Genomic DNA, 24,127 nt, shown 5'->3' with positions numbered 1-24,127 from the left:
ATCTTGCTAGACAGAAGTGAACTGCACTGAGGGAGGTGGAGATGGCTGATAGCTGACATGCACCACCTGGCTGTATTCACAATCCATATGTCAGACGCTAAGTCTTTCATGCAAAATATATCACCTAGAGGAAAGCAGGTCTGTCTCCTGAGACTCTTCCTCTGCTCTTAGAGAACTCTGGCGTGTTGATTGAGGCTATGTGTGATCTCACAGCCTGCCTTAATTAGTCAGGTGCCAGTCAAAATGAGACTGATCTTACCTGTGATGAGTGCTGGTGCTATACTGGCATTGTTCTGTAGCCATATAAATGGATATAGTTGCTTACTAAAGGGAACCGGCAAACGGGCCGAAGAACTGTGCATGGTCAGTTATGAAGAAACATATTACAAAATAAATAATACAGACAATATCTAATAGAGATTCATTGGAATCATGATTCTTTAGAGAACAGAACGGTGCATCATGAAATGTTTCATTTCACTATGATTTGATTCAAGTAATTTATCTATTTTGTTCCATTTTTATAAATAATGGGCCTCATTGACCAATATCTTCTTGAGAAAGATCCTAAGAAAAAGTCTACGTCAGATTCATGACGTGTTTTTAAAGCGCAGAACTGTTCACACCTTTGTGCTCTTGAGTGTGTGTAGATTCTGTTCTTACCTAAGAACAATCCCCAATGAGAAAACATTGTGTGTGGTCAGAATCTTCGTGCGAACTGCAAAAGTGGGGTTTAAGAAGAAATTTCTTCTTAAGAACAGTTGGTGAATGAGGCCTATTCTTTTTATGATTATTTAAAAAAATATATACTGAAAACACTAAAACTGCAGGAACTATTTACACAGTAGTATCTGACTTACTAAAATCACTTGGGACAAGTAAAATGTGTAGGAATAAGTTAAAAAAATTGCATAATAAGCTTTCACTAATCTCAATATATTAGATGAATCTACTAGGTTTAAGATTATTTCACTTGTCAAGAGACCATTTCTTGCAGTGTGTTTGAGAAGTTGACATAGATAAGTGCGTAAATGACCAAGGAGAGTTTTATGAATGAGCATAAATCATTGAATATTAAAATGTGTGAGCATGTATAGTGGAAAACATTTTTATTTCTCTAATAAAGGTGGTATTAATCATAATAGAGCATTTACAGTTCTTGTATGTGTAAGGTCCCACTCCCAACAACAGATTTCAAGAAAAAAAATGCCAAAAACTGGTCTATCATGGATTTTGGAAGGGGTGTTTTATGTTTCTCTTCCTGATGCAGAAAAAATTGTACTTACAGGATGTTTTGACTGGAAATGTAATAAATGAAAGGTGGTCTCTGACTTTTACACAGCACTGTAGATGGTAAAAACAACACATCAAGCATTTTTGTATAGATTTTACTCTGAGATGAGACGAGGAATGGCCTGAAAATTCTTTGTTTGGGGCAAAAAGTGGGGGCCTATTTATTTTTTAATATTAAAATCAATTGTAATATAATACAATAAAATACAATGTAATCAACACTCCAAAACTGATTAGGATGAATCGCCACCTTCAAGTCAATGATTATAATGTATCAATGCATTTTTACACCTTAATATTCACTAATGTCTGTACGGCCTTGTGTGTGAATGTATCATAGTTTAACAGTCCAGCCTATTATTCCAAAAAGTGTTAGTACAATTTCACACTTTGAGCTAAGCCAGATATGAGCATGGTTGAAATCATACTTATATTATCTGTTTGGGGCATATCTGAGGCAACTGAAGCCAGAAATACTTCCTGATTACTGATAAAGCTATCACTGTCTTATTCACTGAGTAATAGATGGTGTTATTTTTGGTGCGGTGCTAAGAACAACACTGCTCCGAAATATAGTTTTGTACCTCAGCATCTCTTAGAGGATTCTGTGCTTTAACTAGGATAACTTACAAGGCCCTGAACAAGCCCTACACTGTTCGTACCATCCATGGTAACAGGTCCAGAGGGGCTGGTGGATAAGTCTGTCTCCCCATGATCACAGCTCCCCCTGGGCCAATTGCATCACACACATCTTGCATCATTACCCCGGCTCGCTGCTGCTCCTCCATCTGTGCCCTCATGTTCTCATGGACCGATTAGACGAAGAATAATACCCTATTATTATGAAGCTGTTTGTATGCGTATATCATCCAGTCTAAACACAGATTCCATTTTATTATGTCTAGAGTGACAAAATTTAATATGATGAAATGCTGTGGAGTACAGCGCTGTGTGATATCATATCATACAACTGAGTACAATCACACAGTGAGTCTTTTATACAGCGTGTTGGGACAGTATTCAGTCTATTTAAAAGTTATTAATGGTTTAAAATTGACAGTAATGAAGGTCTATTTCAATTTAAATTTTTCCTCAAAATATCTGACAAATAACTCATATTAGCTTTGAAATGTGCTGTCAGAGTGCAAAACTGCACAATTACAGTACTGTGCAAAAGTCAGAGACCACACTTCATGGCCGTTAAGTACAATTTAATAATTGTTCAGAACAGATGTTTCTGAGGAGATCTGATATAGAGATAATCCATTTCCCTAAGAAAGGGAAAAGTCAAAGGAAAATTAGTAAAAATCAGTATCAGTAGTTTCCAAAACTGGAAATTATTGAAAAGATATAGAAAAATGGGACTCCTAACAACCATACAAGACCTGGTAGACCACCAAAACTGTCACCATCAGATAAGCAGTATTTAAAGTTTTCATCTTTGAGTGATAAGAGAAAACGAAGCTGCACTCTTTTCAGATCTTCCACTGTGAAAAAACAACTCAACGCTGTGGGTCTGAAAGGATGTGTAGCTATCGAGAAGCCGTTACTGAGGAGATAAGAAGCTGCTGGTGCTCTCAGAACAATGGACTGACCACCCCAGAGTCCAGGCCTCAACCTCACTCAATGTGTTTGGGATAACTTAGACTGTGAGAAGCAGAAAATGCAACCAATTTCTTAGACTGAACTTTGAGGAAAAATATTCTTGCAGATTGTTTTTTAAACTGAAAGCAAGTCTCCAAAGAATGGAAGCTATAATAAAGGCAAAAGATGAATCCATTACATACTAAATATTTGATATCATATTTAGTTGTCGAGACTTCTGTGTAATTTTATGTATGTATATGTTTTCTGCATTTATTCCTGACACTGAAAAATGAGTAAATTGTACTTAATAGGTGCTTTGACTGGATATTAAATAAATAAAGAGTGGATTTCTGCATAGTATTGTAAATCTACTGGAAATGTATTTAATCTATTGCTATAAGCATCATTTGCAACACAGACATGGCTGATAATGTCCAGGGGACGGGGGTGAATATATTTATAAGGCATTATAATTGCTCATTTTGCCTAAAGAATAACTCATTCTAAAGAATCTCATTGCCATAGGAATACCAGCCTCATGAAGTGTTTTCATTAGGTCACAGAGAAAGCAGGTGTGGTCATGCAATACAAGATTACGTTGTCTTGTGAAAAGCACACACAGCTTAACAATACCACATATGCTCTGCAACCCAGCCATGTAGACATTGCATTTAGCACAGAACAATAAGAGGAGAGACCACTGGGTCAACACTCGTCCCTTTTTTCTAAATAAACTCCATAGGATTTGATTTCTCTTTCAGTATTTTTGCGTGACATGAAATAGGGCCAGCACAGGTGTGTTTGATGGTCTGCAGAGGGTGGCTTTGTTTTAAGGCATATAATAGTAAGTCAATAGTGTAGTAATGGATTCTATTTGATTCCAAATGGAATCACCTCTGTTTCCAGTGTTATAGTGGAGGTTGGTCACTGTGGTCACACATGAGTTCACTGAGACCTGGTGCTTATTGAGTGGGATCGGCATAGGGCCTATAGCTTTATATTATTTATTATATTATAAAAAAACAGTGTGCTGAATATTCTGACTCTACATGATCACAGGAATCACTGACAGTTAGAGCTGGGCAAGATGATAATATTCATTGTTATCAAGGTACATTACAATAAGTTAAACATGCTTTTCTGAGCATGTTGTGGACATCATCAGTACTTTAAGAACACTGATCAGCTGCACGTTTCATTACATGGAGAGCAAGGAGAAAGAGAAAGATGGCAAACCTCTATTCTTTTCAAGAGACTGCAGGGATATTTTTCCACACCTCCAAAGTTCAGTCTTAGAAGTTGGTTGAACTTTCTGCTTCTCACAATCCAAATAATCCTAAATATATTCAGTGATGTTCAGATCTGGATTCTGGGTTGGTCAGTCTATTGTCCTGAGAACACCAGCAGCTCCTTTTGTATGATTTGCACATTTCCTTCTTTTTTTTTCTACTTCCTTTGCTCAGTAACAGCTTCTTGACAGCCACACATCCTTTCAGACGGAGCTAATTTTGTGTCATTGTTTGTTTTGCTTCTGATTTTTGGCACTTCTAAGAGGGTGCTGTCTTTAATGGTCAACTGATTTGGAGTGGCATGTCTTCTGAACAGTAGCCACCCAGCATGAACTGCCCCAACATGGGGGAACATGTCATACTTTTTAAAAAAATAAACTTTTATTTAACTTAGCATTTGTATTTGCAACTTATTTTGGAGATTCTAATATTTAACAATTTACGTGGGATTTTTATTTTATTTTATTTGAAAGATCTGGCACAAAATGAACTCCATAGTTGTCTTCTCACAGTGGAAGGTTGGGCAGCAACACCTGTAAAACACCTCTCACCGATGAAGGTGACAGTTTTGGTGGTCTTCCAGGTCTAGCACAGTTGTTAGGAATCTCATTTTCTCTGTCTTTTGTCTTTTTCTTTGTTGTTGTTGTTTCATTCTTGCTTATTCATGTTATTTTATTAAACTCTCTTCTTTGTGAGGATGTTCCCTTATCTACATCTATACTGAACCAATGACTGTAATACATAATGGTGTGTATCTTTCAGTCTGATCTTTATTACAGAGTTATATCACAGGCCCATGATAAGCCAGAGCGGGATGCAGGGGGATGTGAGAGGGAAAGTTTCATATGGGTTCTTCATTTGGAGAAGGGTGTATGACAACACTGTTTTCCCTCCAGATACTAAAAGCACTAGTTTATTTCCTTAGAAGATTTATAAGCTTTTCAGTGAGGGGAATATGACGGTATGTTATCATTACTGTGATAAATTATTTCACAATATGTTTTTTTTTTTTCCTGAGTATATCATATGTATTGCCAGTACTTCTACAACAGTGAAGAACTGTATGATTTATGAAACTGCAGGGGTGGAAAATACAGTAATTGTTCTTCATTACTATATTTAAGCATTATTTTGGACGACTCGTACTTCACTTGAGTATTATTGAATACTTGTACATTAACTCAGTTTCCAAGAGAATAAACATATCACTGTAAAATATAACTGTCCACATCCCTTAAAAGGGTTAAGAGCAGGTGAACTCACTAATATGGGTTAACTAGAATGTGATGAGCACATGGCCAATACTGAGGTTACTTTTAAAAGAAAACCACATCCTGATTCTTAATTTTATAGACCGGGCGTCACCAATCTTATCCACAAAGGGCCAGTGTGGTTGCAAGTTTTCATTCCCATGAAGCAGGAACATGTTTAATCAGTTAGTATCAGTCTTCAAACAACTGATTAGTTATACCAGGTGAGCTCCTGCTTGTTTGGAATGAAAACCTGCAGCCACACTGGCCCTTTGTGAATAGGATTGGTGACGCCTCTGTTAGACCATTTACTTTTTAATGTTATACACCTGAATATGTTTAAATGTAGCTACTTTTTTAATTCCACAGAAGAATATTTTGGCTATATATGCAATTTTTGAGCACAATTTCTATTTATTTGCTGACTGTATGAAACCACATATTAAATGTGCCACAATCTTTGTACATGCCATTTAATGTTAAATTCAGTGAATGAACAGTGTACACTGAAATGTGCAGAAGTGTGTTCTCTGTAGAGGATAAGTTAACTTGTTTTCACTGACCACGGGCACCCTGACATGTGACCCCTGTAAAAAGCACAGATTTACACCAACTATAGGAAACCTGTGAACAACATCCAGTACACAGTGAAGCTCACAGTATACTTCAAACGAAAACGACATTGAATAAAGCACTGGCTTCATTTCATACAGTGCAGTGAGCACCACTAGCTGAACAAAGGTCTTAATCACTGCATTGCTTGTTCTGAGACCTCCCCTTGACTAAGGTTGATCTTTTTAAGCATGTTCAGTGGTAGTGTGATTTCATTCAGTCCTTTCGTCTGTTGAAGTATTCTGCCTGCTTAATTCCATATCACCCACCTTTACTTATACAACCCCTCTAAAACACAGATAAAACTCATACATATGTACAGCATATGATAATAGACCATGAGGTATGTCTCCCTCATTAAATGGTGACTCTCTATTGCAGTATTCTCCTTCAGCATGTAGACTGCTACATACACTGTACAGCCTTGTTCAGTCCTTATTGGACACATGGATCTCTCATCTAGGGATTTTGGCTGTTCATGACAGATCATCTCACAGTTCTGGTGAGTTAGAAGTAACAGTAGTGATGTGTCAATCTCAATTCAGCTCGTTCACCTATAGCTGAGCGCTGGCTGCTGACTCGCATTTGTGAAGATTTTTTTTTTTTTACTATTCTTTCATTCATTTATTGATCTATTGATGAGGCAAATAACTATGAGACTCTCGCTGGAAACTCATTAATAGTCTAAGCTCCAGTAATCACATGCACTGCAACTCTGTTTAAAATGCATCCGTTTCAGGCATTCGTTTGACTCTCACCTGTGTGTAGCTCCGGCAGCATGAGAACGAGTGCACTGCTGCTTTGTATGGTGACATATCATGTATAGTGTTTCACCGTTTTTCATTTAATTTAAGTAGTTCTTAACAAACAACACTTTTTGTTTGTTTGTTTTTTTTCATTAATAGCATAAGATTTCACTGAATATCCATAGACAGGCAAAAACAAATAATTGCAAATCATAACATCATGATTTGATTTTGAAAAAACGGACAGTAACATTGAACAAAGAGCCATTTTCAAGCTGAAAGAGTCAGTTCTTATTAGTGAGTGGAGACTGATCTGGTGCACTGAAAAGAGCTGGAATTCCCATGGGCTGCTTTTCCCAATTGCTTAATGTAGTTTATCTGCCTATTTTCAAAATCATGCTACTGTAGTTGCGTTTCCGATACTGAGGTACCAGAAACCATGCGTCACATTACATTCTGCTCATTTTAAATGAGATGGAAGTTGTGGGAGCTCTGTTATGGGCTACTAAGTTTTAAAGCTCAAGCTTTCTCACTTTTAAAGTAGCTGATCTAATTTCTGAATCACTGTTGTGTTTTATATTCACTGATCTGTAACAGCATCTGTAAGTTATTTGCTGAGTAATGTTTTTCATGAAGTTGACCACAAAAGACGTTTTCGTGTTTCTGCCGAGTTGTAGTCTTAGGGTCCACCCTTAAAATAGAGGTTCTTCAAGGGTTTTGTAAAGGCAATGGCTATACATAAAACCTTGCCAACTCAAAGAACCATTTAAATGCATAAATGGTTCTTTACATGGTTCAATAGTTATTTTATATGATGGAAACCTGTTGTTAAAAGTACCCATACACTAATCAGTCGTTACATTAAACCACCACCTTGTTTCTACTCTCAATGTCCATTTTATCAGATCCACTTACCAGATTGGTCCCCTTTGTTGATCTACAATTACAGATTGTAGTCCATCTGTTGTCCTGCATACTTTGTTAGCCCCCTTTCATCCTATTCCTCAGGACCCCCCCCCAGAGCAGGTACTATTTGGGTGGTGGATCATTCTCTGCACTGCAGTGACACTGACTTGGTGGTAGTGTGTAAGTCTATGTTGTGCTGGTATGAGTGGATCAGAAAAGCAGTGCTGCTGGAGTTTTCAAACACTGTGTCCATTCACTGTCCACTCTATTAGACAGTCCTATCTTGTCGGTCCACCTCATAGATGTAAAGTCAGAGACAGTAGCTAATCTGTTGCTACACACTTTGTATTGATCCTCTAGTCCTTCATCAGTGGTCACAGAATGCGACCCACTGGATAATTTCAGTTGGTGGACTATTTTCAGTCCAGCAGTGACACTGAGATGTTTTAAACTCCAGCAGCACTGCTATGTCTGGTCCACTCGTACCAGCACAACACACACCAACACACCAACTTGTGTGTCACTACAGTGCTGAGAATGATCCACCACCCAAATAACACCTGCTCTGTGATGGTCCTGTGGGGTTAGGTTAGGGTTAGGGTTAGGGTTAGCATTGAAGTACAGGGTAAAAGGGGGCTAACAAAGTATGCAGAGAAACAGATGGACTACAGTCTGTAATTGTAGAACTGCAAAGTGCACCTAAATGGTAAATGGAGCTGATAAAATGCACAATGAGTGTGTGTGTGTGTGTGTGTGTATATATATATATATATATATATGTATATATATATATATATATATATATATATATATATAATTTTTTGAACTCCAGTTTTAGAAACTTTTTTTCAGTTATTTCACCTTATGCAAGCGGGTTATATTAAATCCAGCTAAGAAATATTTCCTGAAAAATGAATAACTTGTGCTTAATGGCCCTATGGTTACTTTTTTTGTTTGATTGTTTTTGGTAAGTTATTAAGCATCATCATCTTCTGTGTTTGAACTGCGTAGTAACAAAGCCATGATAGAAATATGCAGTTATATAATGTAATTCCGCAGTAACATGTTAAAAAATGACTCTTCAATCACACATCATATCATTTATGTGAACACAGACCTGTTAGCTGCCGTTTGTTAGCTAACGTGTTGTGGAGAAAATCAGCTTCAGTAATTGCTATGTCTGACTCCTTCCCTCTGTTGTATGGCAACCGCGTTCCATGTGGACCTTCAGGAAGGCACACTGACACAGACACACACACATGGACGCACGCTACCCTGACGGTCTCTAGGGGCCAATTACCTGATGATGGCAAGTTGGAGCAGGGCTGTGGTTGCAGGTACGCTTGTGCAGCACCAAAAACTCCAGTCTCCAGTGATTATCCAACTGGCAGAGAACATCCTTTCATGACAAAGGCAGAGTATAGCAATTAAACATAGACACTGGACTTGGCATTTATTATTTAACATATGTGCATTACAGAGATTGTACGTAAAACTTCATTCTATTCAAACCATTTCAGGCTATTAGCAGTGTATTGATTAAAGTACTTAAGAGGCTGTATGTAGGCATTATGCACTTAAGGCTCCAGTATAATTTATGAACCACATTTCAACACAGACATGACACTAAAAGAAGCTAAAATGCACATTTTCATCTTAGCAAAGGCTCTTTTATCATCCCACCTGTGCTAAGCCCTCATTTCCTGTGAGGACAATGCAAATCTCTGTAATTAGCCAGGAGACACCTCAATCAAGAAACAAAAGCAAAGCAGGTGGAATGAAAGACACCTGTGAAAAAAAAAAGACAGATGTGGTTAGACATATGTGAAGATCTCAAAGGACGTATTTTCTATTTAAAAGGTGCCATTAATGGGTCAAAGAGGTTATCATGTTTTAGCATAGCCTCATTTACACCAGTGTGATGATAATAAATGTTAAATGTGTTTTATAGTGGTATACACTATTCTGTGCTGATTTCTGGGAAACCATTTACAATACAGGCAGATTATGCTGTAACAGATACCTAATTGCCTGGCTACTGTCATTTTATTGTAACAATATTATAATAATGCATCGAGACATACAGTATCATCATCTTTGCTGTAAAAGAAGATGCGAAAAGTACTTTTCTGAAGCAACAAAGGATAAGTATGTCCCCTGCATTTTAATTTTGTTTTTCAGTTTTCCATTTTTTACTCTTATGGAGATAGTTGAGGTGCATTATTATCAGTGAACCACCGATGCACGACTTTGGGTTTTCTAAAATCTTTTTGGGTTTTCTAGACTCTTTTTCATTTTCGTTGCTTGTACGAACTAATTACTGTTTATTACCCTAATCATGAAGAAAATGAAGAGTTTTCCATGAGCAGTGTTTGGGTGCAGAGCTTGCACTGCAGAGGCAGACATTTCGAAAACGATTTTTGGGCCACAGTTTGTGCGTGCAGCAGCTGTTGACCAGCGTCAGCATATCATAAAGGCTGGCAATTAACAAACTAAAGCTACTCAAACTTATTCCTGTATTACACACACCTCCAACAGACTTTCCCTCGAGCCAATTACGATGAGAGAAAAAACAAGGAGTCAATAGAATCAGAGTCAACTTCGAGCATTCTGACTTTCAGAGTCTCTGGCCAAGAGTCAACATCAAATCCCAGATGTGCTGGAGTCAAAGACTCGACTTTTTGGAATCAACCCCCTATCACTACATTAGTGATAAAACTAGTTAATACTGGCCTAGCTAGCTAACGTTTGTTAGCTATCTAAGTGAGTTCATTTTTTTGTCTTGTCATGTCATTATATAGCAGAATTTAATGTAGAAACATTCGTAAGTGTCCTTTTTCTTTTCAATTATCTGATTATCACTGCTATGATAATGTTAATTTCAGCTTGCTATGGGATTCAGCTTCTAAGGGATTTGCAGTGTTATGTTAGCACTAAGTTAACGATGGTGTACATTCACTTTCCCATACTGAGTTTAACACTATACAGTTCTAGCTGGAACAGTGACTTTTGGAGCTTGTAAAACATGCATGTAAAATATTTATACTTTTAATATTGCTGTTTTTTAGTGAATTGTTTAGTAACTACTTCAACTTAAAGCCTAAGTGTGACTATTGGAGGAGCATGTTAGCCTGTATGTAATTTTGAAAAACTGAATTTAAACAATTGATTTTTTGACCCTTTAAAAAGTATTTAAGATGCAAATTAATGGCAAATTTAAGACTGCTGTTTGAACTCTTTCATAATAAATTCTCTTTAATAAATGTGTGCATATATGGATGATTCTAACAATTTGGTACAAAGTCAGATCTGAAAACAGACTTTTAACTGACTTGGACTTTAGATTAAAATCCTTTTTCCTTTGAGTGACCCTCTACCCTAATTATGTTAATTTTATTAAAAAAAAATACTGAACTTTCCATTTTGTCACCAAAAAATCATAACACTACCGAATGTTCGCCAAATATTTTGGTAGTGACAATTATAACTCAAAAATGCTAGCCAGTACATGACTAGCAAACACATCAAACAGTTGTACACATCAAAAATCATAATAATTTTCATCGAAGCACAAAAAAAGTTTACTGAATTGCAGAAAATATGTTTCAGTAGTGACAATTCTTAATTTTACACACTGATTTTCAGACTCCATTTGGCCATAAGGGACAGGAATTCAGTTTCACCTGCTGCTCTAAAATGTAGGGGTATGACTAAAATAAGGCTCTGCCTGTGGACTAAAATCGTTTGTGTTTCAGTAGTGACATGGAAAAGTGGGACAATATTTTTGGAATATATTTTTAATTTAAACTCACGATAAATGAGTTTTTTTCCACAAGTTTAAATTTAATAAGTTTTAATAAGTTTAAATGTAGGAGTTAGGGTTTGGGACAGCCACCTCCAAAGAGAAAGTACCCTATACATGATGTTTGTATATGTTTAGCTTATTACTATCTCAATGAATGCCTTGGGTTTAAATAGATTATAGCATAAGCCTTGTGAACTAATTTGGTAGAATGGTAATATAATATTTAGAAAAGAGGATATTGTTGATTATAGTAATACTCTGCTGTCCCTATTCAGTGCGTCATTACTGTAAACAAACATTACATTATGAGTGCTGTTCAAAGATGTTTCTGAGGCTGATTGTAAGTGTACATTGTTTCAAATGGTCATCTTTGCGCTCCCCTATACCGTTGTTGTGTACACACTACCATGCATAGATTTCATGACACACTTAATGAGGCAGAGATGGAATTTGTTTACATCATCATTCAGAATCATTTAGAAATCCATTTTAATTCATTTTGGTTTTCCTAAGAAACAAGGAACAGCCTATATTTCACCTTAAGCTCATAAATTTCGTGGAATCATTTGTTTGTCATTGAAGAAGAGGCAGATCATTGTGCAGTAGTCTGCGTAGACGGCATTTAGGTAATAAATGCAAACCAATATGAAAAACAGCATGTCACAGTACATTTACATTGTACTCACTGGTCTGGGGTCAGCCTTCTTTAAAACGTGAAGGTCAAACTGAATCTGTGTAAGTGTCACTGTAGACATGTGAATATTTAACCTATTGTTAGTGTCCACTGATAGCATGCCGCATGTAGATGTTGCGGAGAGCACTACGTGGATGTGATTGCAGAGTTCTTGGTCAGCTCTAAGGCCCTGACCTGTTGGAAAAGCAGCCAGTTGGTGATGAATGTCCCCTCCACTGGCCTTGCGTGACAGCCATGGCTGATACCTATCTCTACCCAAATGAGCTTTGGTTGTGCTCCACCGCTTCACTCTAACCCTCATTTGGAATGCAAATGAGTGAATGCTAAACAAAGCGCACCTTTCAGACAGGCCAATTTCCTGGCCTCTCTCAGGGGCAGTCACAGTGGGGGCCTCCACTCCTGGACAGCCGGAGAGAAGAGCTTCACCCAGTCACCCAGCTAATTGAAACGGCTCTTTGTCCATGGCGCAGCCTCGGATGAACATTTCCCTGCTCCAGTGATCAGGATGTACTGCATGCTAGGCCTCACCAGTCCCAAGAGTGAATGACTAACTAGAAGTCAGATTACGAAGACCCCCTCCCCCTTAACTAAGTATACTGGAATCCAGTTTTCATGAATACTAACATGACACATCAGAGTCTTCACTGAACACACTACACAATGTATGTATGATATGTAGCATATTAAACAGACCAGACAAAAATGCAAGCCTATTAATAAATATTCAAGAGAAATATCACATATTAACAAAGGTAACAAATAAAATAAAAAGAGGCAAAAATTTAATATATGCATATGTGCAGAACCTGAAAAGATATTCAGAGTACTGTGCAAGAGTCTTAGAAAGTGCTGCGTTAAAGATATTTATCAGGGTAGTAGGAAAAAACATTGATATTAGAATAAACACCAATAAACAATACATTGTGATTTGATGCCTGTTAGGGCATTAGCTTAGCTATTTCCAAGCCTCTTTTCGAGGAAGCCCAGTGTTTATAGTTACCATCCAATATCTAGTTTATCTAATCAATGCAATGATATGCAATGACTGGAGCACAGTGAAAAGTCAGGAACCAGACATGCTCCTCTAACCAAGATAACATTTTTTAAAAAACAGAAAAATTGTGGTTAAATTTTAATGTGTTTATGATTGTATTTGTATTTATGCTAATGTTATTTAGTGTTTTATCTGGTAAAAACACACTAACTGCCAAGAGAAACAGTTTCAAACAATTTTCATCACTGTATAAAGTGGAATTCCAAATAAAAAAAAGCAAAATAGGCCCCAAAGAAAACTTTTTTTAAAAACTTTCCACTATTTTACCATTATTAACATAACACATAAAACCTCTGAAGAAACATGTAGGTTCACTGGTTATTTGTGATAGTAAATAAAACGGCTATATTTATGTTGTAGACATTGTGACCCCTCGTTCCCATCACCACCACTGTAAAGAAAACTGAGTCCTTAAGTTTCTCTACAATGAAAAACTTAACATCAAACCACTTTGACTGTTTACATCTCAACGAAAGAACAATGTGGAAATTTTGAAAAGTGGGTGGAATTCCCCTTTTAAGACTTTTGCAAGGTACTGAATTTCTCACAGGGTACAAATAATACTACAATCAGTAACAATATGTCTACATGTTGTGCGACTATATGAAAATTCTAAAAGAGTGCATTAGCCACTAAACCCCAGCCAAAAGAGTTACTTTTGTTTTGCTGCCTTATTCACATGTAATTATGCAATTGCATATTTAATTACAATATGTATTACATACATATACATTTATATTTGATTTATAGTCTGTACAAACAGGTTCAAGCCTGCATGTTTTCCTTTTTTTCATTTGTTTTGATGTGAAATTGAGGTTAAAATGTAATGTAGGCTAATTTTTTATTCTAATGCAAAATAAGACTGTAAGCACAACAGTAACCACCAAATTCAAATCATAATAAACCTCCTAAATCTCCTTTTCTACTTTCTACAAGCACAAATGTGGTATTGATTGAAAGCTAAGGATCTAAACTGAGAGAGATTTCTAAGATTTAATATTCCTCTTCACATTCTGTAATATTTACATGCAATGTTGGTCAATAAAGAAGAGTACTTGTCAATAACTTGCTGAAAACTTGTGCAGTACAACTATGCAGCTATCCACAAAGCTGTGCTACCTTCATTACCTGCAGTACTTTTATTTTGTTCTGATTAGCAGTACATTTATAAGCGTTATCCTCATCTTCTTATTTCACCAAACACCCTTCAAAGGCCTATAGGGCATTTCTCAAAGACAAGCCCTCGGTGACCCTACAGAGTTTTAGTTCAGATCAGTGTGGAGAGATTCATTGCAGAGGTGAGGCAGGCCATTGTGTCCTACACCTCTGAGTATCGGGTAGTCATGGGAAAAACCTCAGCCTTTTGTTCTGACATGATGCTCAGGCACACTCAGAGATGGCTGTGAAGTCACCTTGCCATTTAACATCCTGAACCACATCATTAAAGCCATGATCAGGAAACTCTATGACCTGTAAGACTCTACCTGGCACTGCAACGACAAAAGGCCTTAAACAACCCCGGCACAACATGACCACACCCACTAAACACAACATGAACAGCATTATTATTGCAAATGACCAAATGACAGCTATGCTGCAGTATCAGCATTATTGCGTTTTGGGGGTTTTGAAATGTGTAGCCTCTGAACAGTGGGGTTAGGATTTTATGGTACATTTTCTTGCTCTCTTCACTCTGACAACACCTTTGAAACACAGGATCAGTACGAAGGCTTATCGGCATTGTTTAAACTACTTGAGACAATTACAGCAAGCCCTCAGAGTGCAGTCAGGCCCGGCAGCCTGCAGCAGACAGGGATTAAAGGAGATGCCTCCAGGCCCTGCTACACCCACCAGATGACAAACATCTAATGCAGACTCTTAAACATACAGGCTCCTAAATGGTTTTTGGCTTGGACATACAGTTCTACAAAAAAAAAAATTGGTATAGAACAAGGGAGCTCAACCTTTTTGTCTTCAAGGCCTAAAATGCATATTTGTGGTGGTTTTAGGGCCTAAAAGACAAAACAATGAACAAATAAGTAAGATAGGCAGAATTAAAATGGACAATGTAGTATATTTTGTTAGTGAAATATCTAATTACACTATTTTAAAGGTTAAGCAAGAATTAAATAAGTTATATATTGTAAAAATAAGTTTGTTTACTGTGAGGGGGTGGGGTTTGGGTTTACTTTCTGGAGGGCCTAATCAAACGTCCTCACAGGCCTACTTTGGTATAGAACGTTCACACTATGGGGAGGTCCTTTAAAAAGGTTCTTCACACTTTTTTCTCTTTTCCACTTAAACATTTCCGTGAAGATGTTTTACACAGCTCACTTGTTTAAACACAAAATCAACATCAGATGTTTTATGCAAGTGAGCACAGGCCTCTCACTTACTACCAAACTGAATTAAACCCAATATGCTGTATTTATTAATAGAAAGGAGCAGCAAAGGCTTTATTTTCTCAAAAATATGGTCTCTTTACTATTAATCAGACCATATGTAAGGTGTTTTATAGTCCTTTTATGAGTGTTTTAATCTTCTGTATTACAAACTGCAGGGCACCCATAGCACTAGTTCAGAAGATATTTAATAAATCTGGATCTCTTAGCAAAGCTGTGAAAATGATTTCTGATCTGATTTCTGAAGGCTTCCACTTTGTGATTGAAAGCTTTTGTTACCAACAGGGCAAAATGTTTCATGTCTACATGTAGTGCACTTTTTCTGTTTGGATCAAGTAGGGAGGCCTATCTCTATGTCTTTGATATACTGTATTATTACTGTATAATAATCGATTATGTGTGTCCCAGTCTGTTGTGTTTTTGCTGCACTTATTCAGCCAAAGGTTTTTCCTGGGAAAATAGGGACAAATGAAGTACTTACAGTTTGGTGCAAAAGTCATTAAGTACAAGTTACACAGATTAGATATCAGATAATGCATAAGGAAGGGGAAAGTTAAAGAAAAATAAGAAAAAGAACTATTAAATGATACAAAGAAATCAAGATTCCTAACAATTGTGCAAGACCTGGTAGACTGGCAAAACTGTCCTACATCAAAAAAAAACAGTACCGATTTCATCTTTAAATAATAAGCTCAACTCTTGCTTTAGATCTGAAAAAATCCACAGGAGTTTCTGTCCAACCTTCTAAAACAAGTCAGCATTATGAGTCAGAAAGGACATGTAGCTGTTAAGAAGCTGTTACTGAGAAAAAGAAACAGGAAGAAGAAAACTTAAATTCGTGAAACAAACAAAGAAGCTACTGATGTTCTCAGAACAATTGACTGTCCACCCCAGAGTCCAGACCTTAACATCATTCAATGTGTTTGTAAGTATTTGGATCCTGAGAATGAACTTCTAAGAAATTTGGAGGTGTGATATCTCTGCAGATGTCGTTGAAAAACTAAAAGCAAGTCTTTTAAAAAGACTGGCAGCTGTGATAAAGGCAAAGGATGGATACATTTAACACTGATCTTATAAAATCTGATATTATATTTAAATATTGAGGCTTATGTGTCATTTTCTGTATGTACGTTCTCTGTTTTTTTACAGATGCTAAAAAATGAATGTACTTAATGGCTGTTTTTACTGGAAATAAGATGAATGAAGGGTGGTCTCTGACTTCTACCCAGTACAGTTTCCAGTTTACTCATTGAATTCTCAGGTCAGGTTTGTGCTTGGTTTGGCTGGATTCTCAGGTCAGGGCATGAGAATACTCATAAGACACAGGGCAAAGGGCAGTTGTTCACTGGCCTCTTACAGGCAGGCCAGAGTCCAGATCCATTTACAACTCTTCTTCATTCAGTCCTTCTGTCTCTTCGGAACAGGGTGTGGGTTTCGGCTTGTTTGTGGTGGTCTCACCGGACTACGGAAGCCAGTTTCTGAATCCCATCAGAGCCACACACAAAGCTAAAGCTGACATCATAAACATTCGCAAAGCACCTTGGGCGGGGGGCAGGTGGAGGGTGTCCTCCGGGGCGGGACTGGCCTATCACAGAGCGAGGGACACACCTGCAAGCGCTAGAGGCTGAGGAGATTGGCTGCGGCATGAAAATTACACCTGTGGGGATGGGAGGGGCCTGCTACATGTAAAGCAAGACCTTTACAAATTCCGTCTCTCTTCTCAAAGAGCTTAAACAGGTCTCATCGCCTCAAGCAACCGGCAAGTGTCTTCGCAGAGACAAAGGCTTACCAGTTGATATCTACCTGCCGTTAGGTACACGTCAACCTCCTAGTCGGGAATCCGGTCGCCAGCTCAAGATGGTCTCCTTCCGCCCAAAAGCGAGGCAAACAGGGCGTCGATCAACGAGAAGAGGAAAGAGGAAGACCAGACTCCGAGGCAGCACAACTGACCAACTTACAATGGTGTCTCTCATATCTGGTTTCTAGCCAGTGGACCGTTCAAAGGAGGAAAAGGGTAACTTTTTAACTTGAAATAAGTTCCTTATCATTTCCTTCTTCTAGTCCGTCGCTATGGCTTGCCTCAGTTCTCTAAATGCTGTCTTTCCAATAGTCTTTTTCTATTCACCCTAGTTGGAGCGTAGTTAGTATGTTGGAAATTTGGGTCATTTAGAAGAGGTGGCAGAAAAATTGTTTGTGAGCTTGTTAAAGCGGAACTTTCTTGTTTGAATGGGGTCATATTATGATCTGTATCAGATTCCAATCTATTTAAATGGAAAGAAAAAGAGAACACAATAGACGCAAGCACTCATTCCTAGACTGGATAGACCAGTTTGGGCAGGTAGAGGCAAACCGCCAGACTTGTCAAAGGGGATAAAGAGAGGGGTTTAGCTGCCTTCTCCTCTACCTCTGGTAGCGCGCCATTGGAGGAGCACACCGGGATGTCTGTAAAATGTGGTAACTTACCTGAAATTGTTGCTTTGAGTCATTAATGCTTAGGGAAATGTTTCATTGGTCTATATGGGAAGCTTTTCAATAGACTGGTACACCATGAACAGATATATTTAAACATTTCAAACACTTAGAATGGCTTTTTGGGCACCTAAAAGGATTGAAATTGCGCTTCTTTAGATTTTAGATGTAGGTTGGCTGGTTTACATAACCTGTTGATTTTGAGCATCTAAGCTTTGCTCAGGCTTTTCCGTTGCAACCCTAACGGCTGCGAGTTAGGCTTGTCCTTACGTGTCTCTTTGGCATGTTTTTAAAAGAAACAGCGATTTCTAGTTTAGCTTGCTTTTGATGCCAGTGAGATGAGCTGGGGGTAGGTTATGAAGGCTTTTGACATTTTGTCATTTATTACAATGCCTGCTTAATAGAAATTGCTGTTTGACAATCTTACGATATGAATGCCATTTCTGAATTTCTTCATTATGTGGAAGGAAGCTGTGTTTTGTGGCGGTGGTCTTCAAGCAGGGAGAAAATGTCGGCCGGCCAGTACAATGGATGCATAGTGAGGTGGAGGCATTTGATTGGTGGAAGGAGGAAAATGAGTCTGTTTCATTCCCTCATCTGAATGACTCATTTGTCACAGTTTTATAACCCAGCCAAAGCATTATCAGAGTCGTGCTCCCCTGCAGGAGAATACAGCTGGGTAACACAAGTCCCCACTGGAAGGTGATAAAACCCAACGGCAGTTTAAAGTGAGATTATTCTAGCTGCAGAGTGCAAAGCAAATGCAGGAGCTGGACAGTGGCTTGTGTATGTTTGTTCCTTCATGAGGCCAGGGGGAGGAAAATGGAGTGTTAATTATCATGCACAGGTGAGAGGTCAGAGAAGTTCAGCACACTGGGTTTGTTTACCTAAGAACAGCCTTTTTAATCAGGGTGACTGTGACTAAGCAGTCTGCTATCATTCATGTTAAATTCACCATTTCCTGCTGGATATTTATCCAGGTTTTCATCAATTTTGATGCTTTTAAGCCATTTTAAGGTCATTCTGACAAAGCACAAAACAAGGGATTTGGAAACAAGCCTTTCAAGTCATTTTTCACTTGTTAATGGGTATGTTTTTCATTGAAGAACATTAAGACTAGCTCATCTACAACAATAATATGAACAGCACCTTCATGTATGTATATATATATATATATATATATATATATATATATATATATATATATATATATATATATACATTCTTTGATCAACAAGTTAATGCAAATACGTTTAATCTATTTCTACTGCTAGTCAGAATAGAAAACGAAAGGGTGGTCATAGGAATTCAAATGCTTAGGAGATATTCAAAATACTTCATCGCAAAGGTTGATTACCTTTCAACCATTAACCGACTGTAAAAAGAGAGACTGCCACCGCTTGGCGTAGTTAAACGTTGGCTAAACGTTAGGTTTAACTCTGTGTGACAGCGATGCCCACAGAGAAACGACACAAAGCAACACGCCCATTTAAACCCGAAACGCAATTAGAGCTGGCAGTGCAAGACCCGCCTTTAACTAAGGTTTACGGTTTCCCTTCGCTTTGTTCTTCACACAGACACCAACTATTGATTAAGGTTCAGCCTAGCTTAGCCTTCAGGTTGGTCACTTCACTGTGGAGTCACGTTCCAGTCAGGAGGGCCCAGTTACCCGATCACCCTTCACTCTAGGCAGCGGGAAAAGGTTAAAGCACACCTGACTGCCACCGAACCAGGAGAAAAAACAGCTCTAACTCGGTTTAAAACAGAGAAGAGGAAGGAAAAGAAAGAAAGTAAGCAACTAAGGTAGATGGTGCAGAGTATCACAGTATGCACTTGTCTCATGTTTTCTACCTCCCTCTGCCGTCTTTAATGCTTATTCTCTTTCCCCTTTTCTCCCTCTTTCTCCCTCTCTCCCTCTTTTTTCTTTCTCAGAAGGCCTGCAGCACTGGTTTATAATGCTGATGATTAACTAAATAGAGGCTGCAGTCTGGGAGAGCGGGTCTGCTTGGGGTTTTCATTTCATGGGTCCTGACTGAGCAAGAGGAAGCCGCAGCCTTCTCAGGCACTTGGTGGAAATCTGAGATTTTTTTTCCTTTCTTTTCTTTCCCCCCTACTCACTTTTTTTGTCACATTCTTTACCTGAGTCCCTTTCACCACGGTAAGGTTACAGGTACTCTCTCTCGCTCGCTCCCTTTCTCTCGTGTACAAGCTCGCTCTCCTTTAGCCATCTCTACATGAGGAGCTTTTCCTCTTTTACTCTCTCTCTCTCTTTCTCTTTATCCCCTTCCTGTTCTTAACTTGTTTCATTCTCTCGCATCTACTTTAAAGACAATATTATTGAAAACTCACTGTTTTAGGTTAAATTTAGGTTCATCTTTAATGTTGATCAGTGATTATTATTATGTTTTAGCTAAAATACTCATAGGTAAATGTTGTTGCTTTGGTAAAACAGCTTGAAGAACTAATAATTTTCATACTAATGATGTATAAAGACATGCAAATCTAGCATCTTCTTCCATTTCTGGTAGCTTTTTCCTTGCAAAAACTGTAAAAGGCAGAAAACTTGTACTTATCGCTCCACTACGGCTTCAGCCTCGCACTGTATGGCTGTAAACTTCAGGTGTTATTCAGTAAATGAAAGGTGTGTAGAACGACCTTCCGCACACAGAGATTGGTCACAGGTCAGTCCAGTGCAGCATTCCTCCATGCTGTTATCACTGCACACAGTAATACAGAAAGTCTAACCAGCAGCCGGTAGAATCAGCTCTGCATGTTCATTGTACACTAACAATGCGAGGCCTGTCTCTTATGTCCTCCAGAAGACGAACGAAAATCAGCACCACCCAGTCCAGGCCTTTGTTGCTTTCCACACAGTCGTTTTTTTGGGCGGGGGTACGCTGTAGACCGATGCTGTCTAAAGCCAAACATTCTATTGTAAGATAGAGCAGCTCTCCAGCCTGTGGTGTCAAATCAGACCAGTCGGAACAGGTTTGGACAATTATTAACTGCCTCAGTGGCCCACTCTCTCTCTCTCTGCTTTGGTTGCTCGGCTAAGCCGCAGCTAACAGAAGAACAAAGCAATCTACTGCGTGTACAATTCCAGCTTTACCAGTTTTTGGAGCGAGACGTTTTTTGCTGTATATCCTCCTTTATGCCTCCCCACTTCCTCAGGGCAGGTGGTTCACTGTGCTAGAGCTTTGTTATCAGCCCCAGCTCATCATAGCTGCTGTTTTAGTGTTTTATGGCGGTTAGTATCGGGTCTGATGCAACACTGGGGGAACACATTCAACAGGATTTTAACTGACTCCGAAACTGTTATGAAAGCTCTTGCTGTTGTAACAAAAGCTTGTACTCCAAAATGGAAAGTTAACAACAGAAGGAAAAAACATTTATTATGATATTTTATTCCAAGTAATTCGGGACCATTTCTGTACGTCTATTCATCATAGTGTTCACAAAATGTAAAACACAGCTATACAGGGTATAAAATGGAGTTACAAGGGTTTGATATGACAGTATTTTCTATTTTGTGCTTTTTTTGTGCCACTCAAAATAACAAGAAGCTGTCACTCCAAGAACTGTTTGGATAGTCTTCTCCATCTTACGAGGCAGCATTGGATATCTTCTCTCTCTCTAATACTGCCTGGTAATGATGATGATGGCTGTCTACTGACTTCAGAAGCTACAGCACACTGTAGTGCTGTTCCCCCCTCGACAAACGTTGGGTCTCTATGAGGCCTCCAGACCAGTTTTGACAATACAAAGCTACTTAAGGTGGACAAATGGCACTTAGCACCCATCTTACCGGACAGTGCTGGACTGTGTATCTGTTTTCTAACACTGTCTGGTAACGATGTTTGTTGGGTGGCCAAAATACTGCAAAGGATCTCTCCACTTTGTGTCAGGTCATGTGATTAGCATGTCCATGTCAGGCAGACAATGTGAATGTTTTCTCTCATGGTGTAATCTTTATTAGCATTTGGCTGCAGTTGGTCTCCAGGATTAATGCTGTGCCAAAAAGTAGTTTTGTTTGTACGCGTTGTTAGCAAGGCAACTGAAAAAGAAAGACTCAAGTCATGGACAATGGAAGCACTTTGTTGTCACAGTAACTGTCCTTATCACCCACATAGTGCTCGGTGGCATTTGTTTTGTCCTTATTTTTACTGTTAGTATGAAAATACCAGGTCAGGGCAGGTGTTTATTTCACAGTTTGCAATACACACACAGGACTCCCAGGAATCTTGGAGATTATGTTTCTTAGTATGACTCTTCTGCACATCAGCACTTTTTTTATATAGATGATCCATGTGAATATTTCAGCCTCTTAAACTACAGGCTTATTATTTAATTATAAATCTTGTGACTTGTATATCATCGCTGTCCCAAAAACAAAAAGGTAACTCCAAAATGGTAACGTTACTTTTAAGTCAATGTAACAAGATTTTATTCCAAGCAATTTTGTAGAATTGCTGTTGTCTATTCCTTGGACTTCGAATCTTTTAGTGTGTTGGTTATTATTTTGTGTTTTTTTTGGGTAAATTCTACATTTGGAATCTCAGACAAGAAAATGGGTTTTTTAGGGCATATTATATGATACACCATTTGGCTTTTTTAGCTACACTATTAAAAACAAAGGGGCCAAAGGTTTCTCTGGAGTTCTGTCATAAAACAACCACTTTCAGTTCTCTGAAGAACCTTTCAGTGGGCAATTCTTTAAGAACCATTCTTTTAAATGAGCTGTGCAAGTATGAAGAACATTTTTCAGTTAAACACCTTCCACATAACCTAAAAGTTACCCAGGAACTACACATTCAAGCCAGGAACCCTTATTTCTTTAGTGTACAAGTAGTCTATTAGTTCGAAGGACAGGCAGGTGAAACCGGGGAAAGAGGAGTATGTTGTAAGGTTGCGTGTCAAAATGACTGGCAGGCTGCTTTTGTGTGACGATCCCAGGCGTTAGGAGGAAATAATAGGTCAGGTCATGAGAAATGACTTGAGGGGGGGAAAGAGAGGGAAAAGAGAGGGAGTGTCTAATGTACTCTACTTTGTTTTATTCACTTCCCTCTCCCATTTTTCGGGCTGCCTGACCCCACCCAGCTTTAGTTAAAGAATACCAGTCCGTTGCCTGTTGAACCAGCCTGCTGAAAGACGTTTCCTCGTCCCCTCCCCCCAGCGCTCTGTGTGGCTTTTGTGACTGTAGGCGAGCTGTGATTGGCCCAGCTCATCTTACTTGCGTGGCACATCCTGCAACTGACACATGAGCTCACCTGAAGGCTCATGATAAAAATAGACTTTAACGACACTGCGGACTCCTCCTCTTCCCATTCCCCCTCTCATGCCCATCCTTGCTCATATATTTTCCTGAATAGCGTGTAGTGTAGAGTGAACGTTCATGTTGTACTTTTTTGTGCATATTTAAAAGTTAATTTAAATACACCACACATTTTCCCTCAGACAAACAGAGCGGAGATAGTATATTCAGACATTATCTCATAATAATCTTGATATATTTTCACTTTTTTAGTCAAACCTCTTAAGTTTTAGGACTTTTTAAGTAAAAGGGAGCACTACAAACAAATACGCTAAAGCTTTGGCAAAGTTCTCAAAGATGATGTAACTGGAAAGATTAACCTCTTTGTAGCTCATATTTTATAGTTTTAGCTGTTGAAAATCCTTGTTTTCTTCTCATCACTGAAAAAACAGTGAAATGTACACATATAAGCAAATGTCAAACACAGTCTTTACAACCCAGTGTTTGTTTAAGGTGGAAGAATTGACTCATAAATATTGAACCGCACCCTTGTTTGCCCGTCTGGGGTACTTTTCCTTTATCTGTGTCACAGATGTATTAAATTGACTCATGTTTGTTATTCATGTCCCTTTCGTATTTTTACTAGCCAGCTTTACAAAGTCACATCATTTACCTTCACAAAGCAGGCAGTATTCACCGCTTTCATCTCTTCTTTTGTTCCCCTCTTTTTTCCCCTCTCTCAGGCCTCAATGTAAATGTATTGTGGGTT

At 38.4% G+C, this 24,127-nt stretch overlaps 1 long non-coding RNA gene across 1 annotated transcript in view; it reads right to left on the bottom strand.

The window, feature by feature from the left end:
• LOC118822158 overlaps window positions 1–21,532 on the bottom strand; it is a 40,255-nt gene extending 18,723 nt beyond the window's left edge. Inside the window, exons 1-3 of the long non-coding RNA XR_005008419.1 lie at window positions 21,217–21,532; window positions 9,367–9,471; window positions 8,984–9,082 (exon numbers count right to left, since the gene is read on the bottom strand). This is a non-coding gene — a long non-coding RNA (uncharacterized LOC118822158). The remainder of the gene's footprint in view (window positions 1–8,983; window positions 9,083–9,366; window positions 9,472–21,216) is intronic.
• Between the last annotated feature and the right edge of the window lie 2,595 nt (window positions 21,533–24,127).

This window comes from Colossoma macropomum, unplaced genomic scaffold, assembly GCF_904425465.1.
Source record: "Colossoma macropomum unplaced genomic scaffold, Colossoma_macropomum, whole genome shotgun sequence".
Classification (NCBI taxonomy): domain Eukaryota; kingdom Metazoa; phylum Chordata; class Actinopteri; order Characiformes; family Serrasalmidae; genus Colossoma; species Colossoma macropomum.
This window is presented reverse-complemented; position numbering and strand designations above follow the sequence as displayed.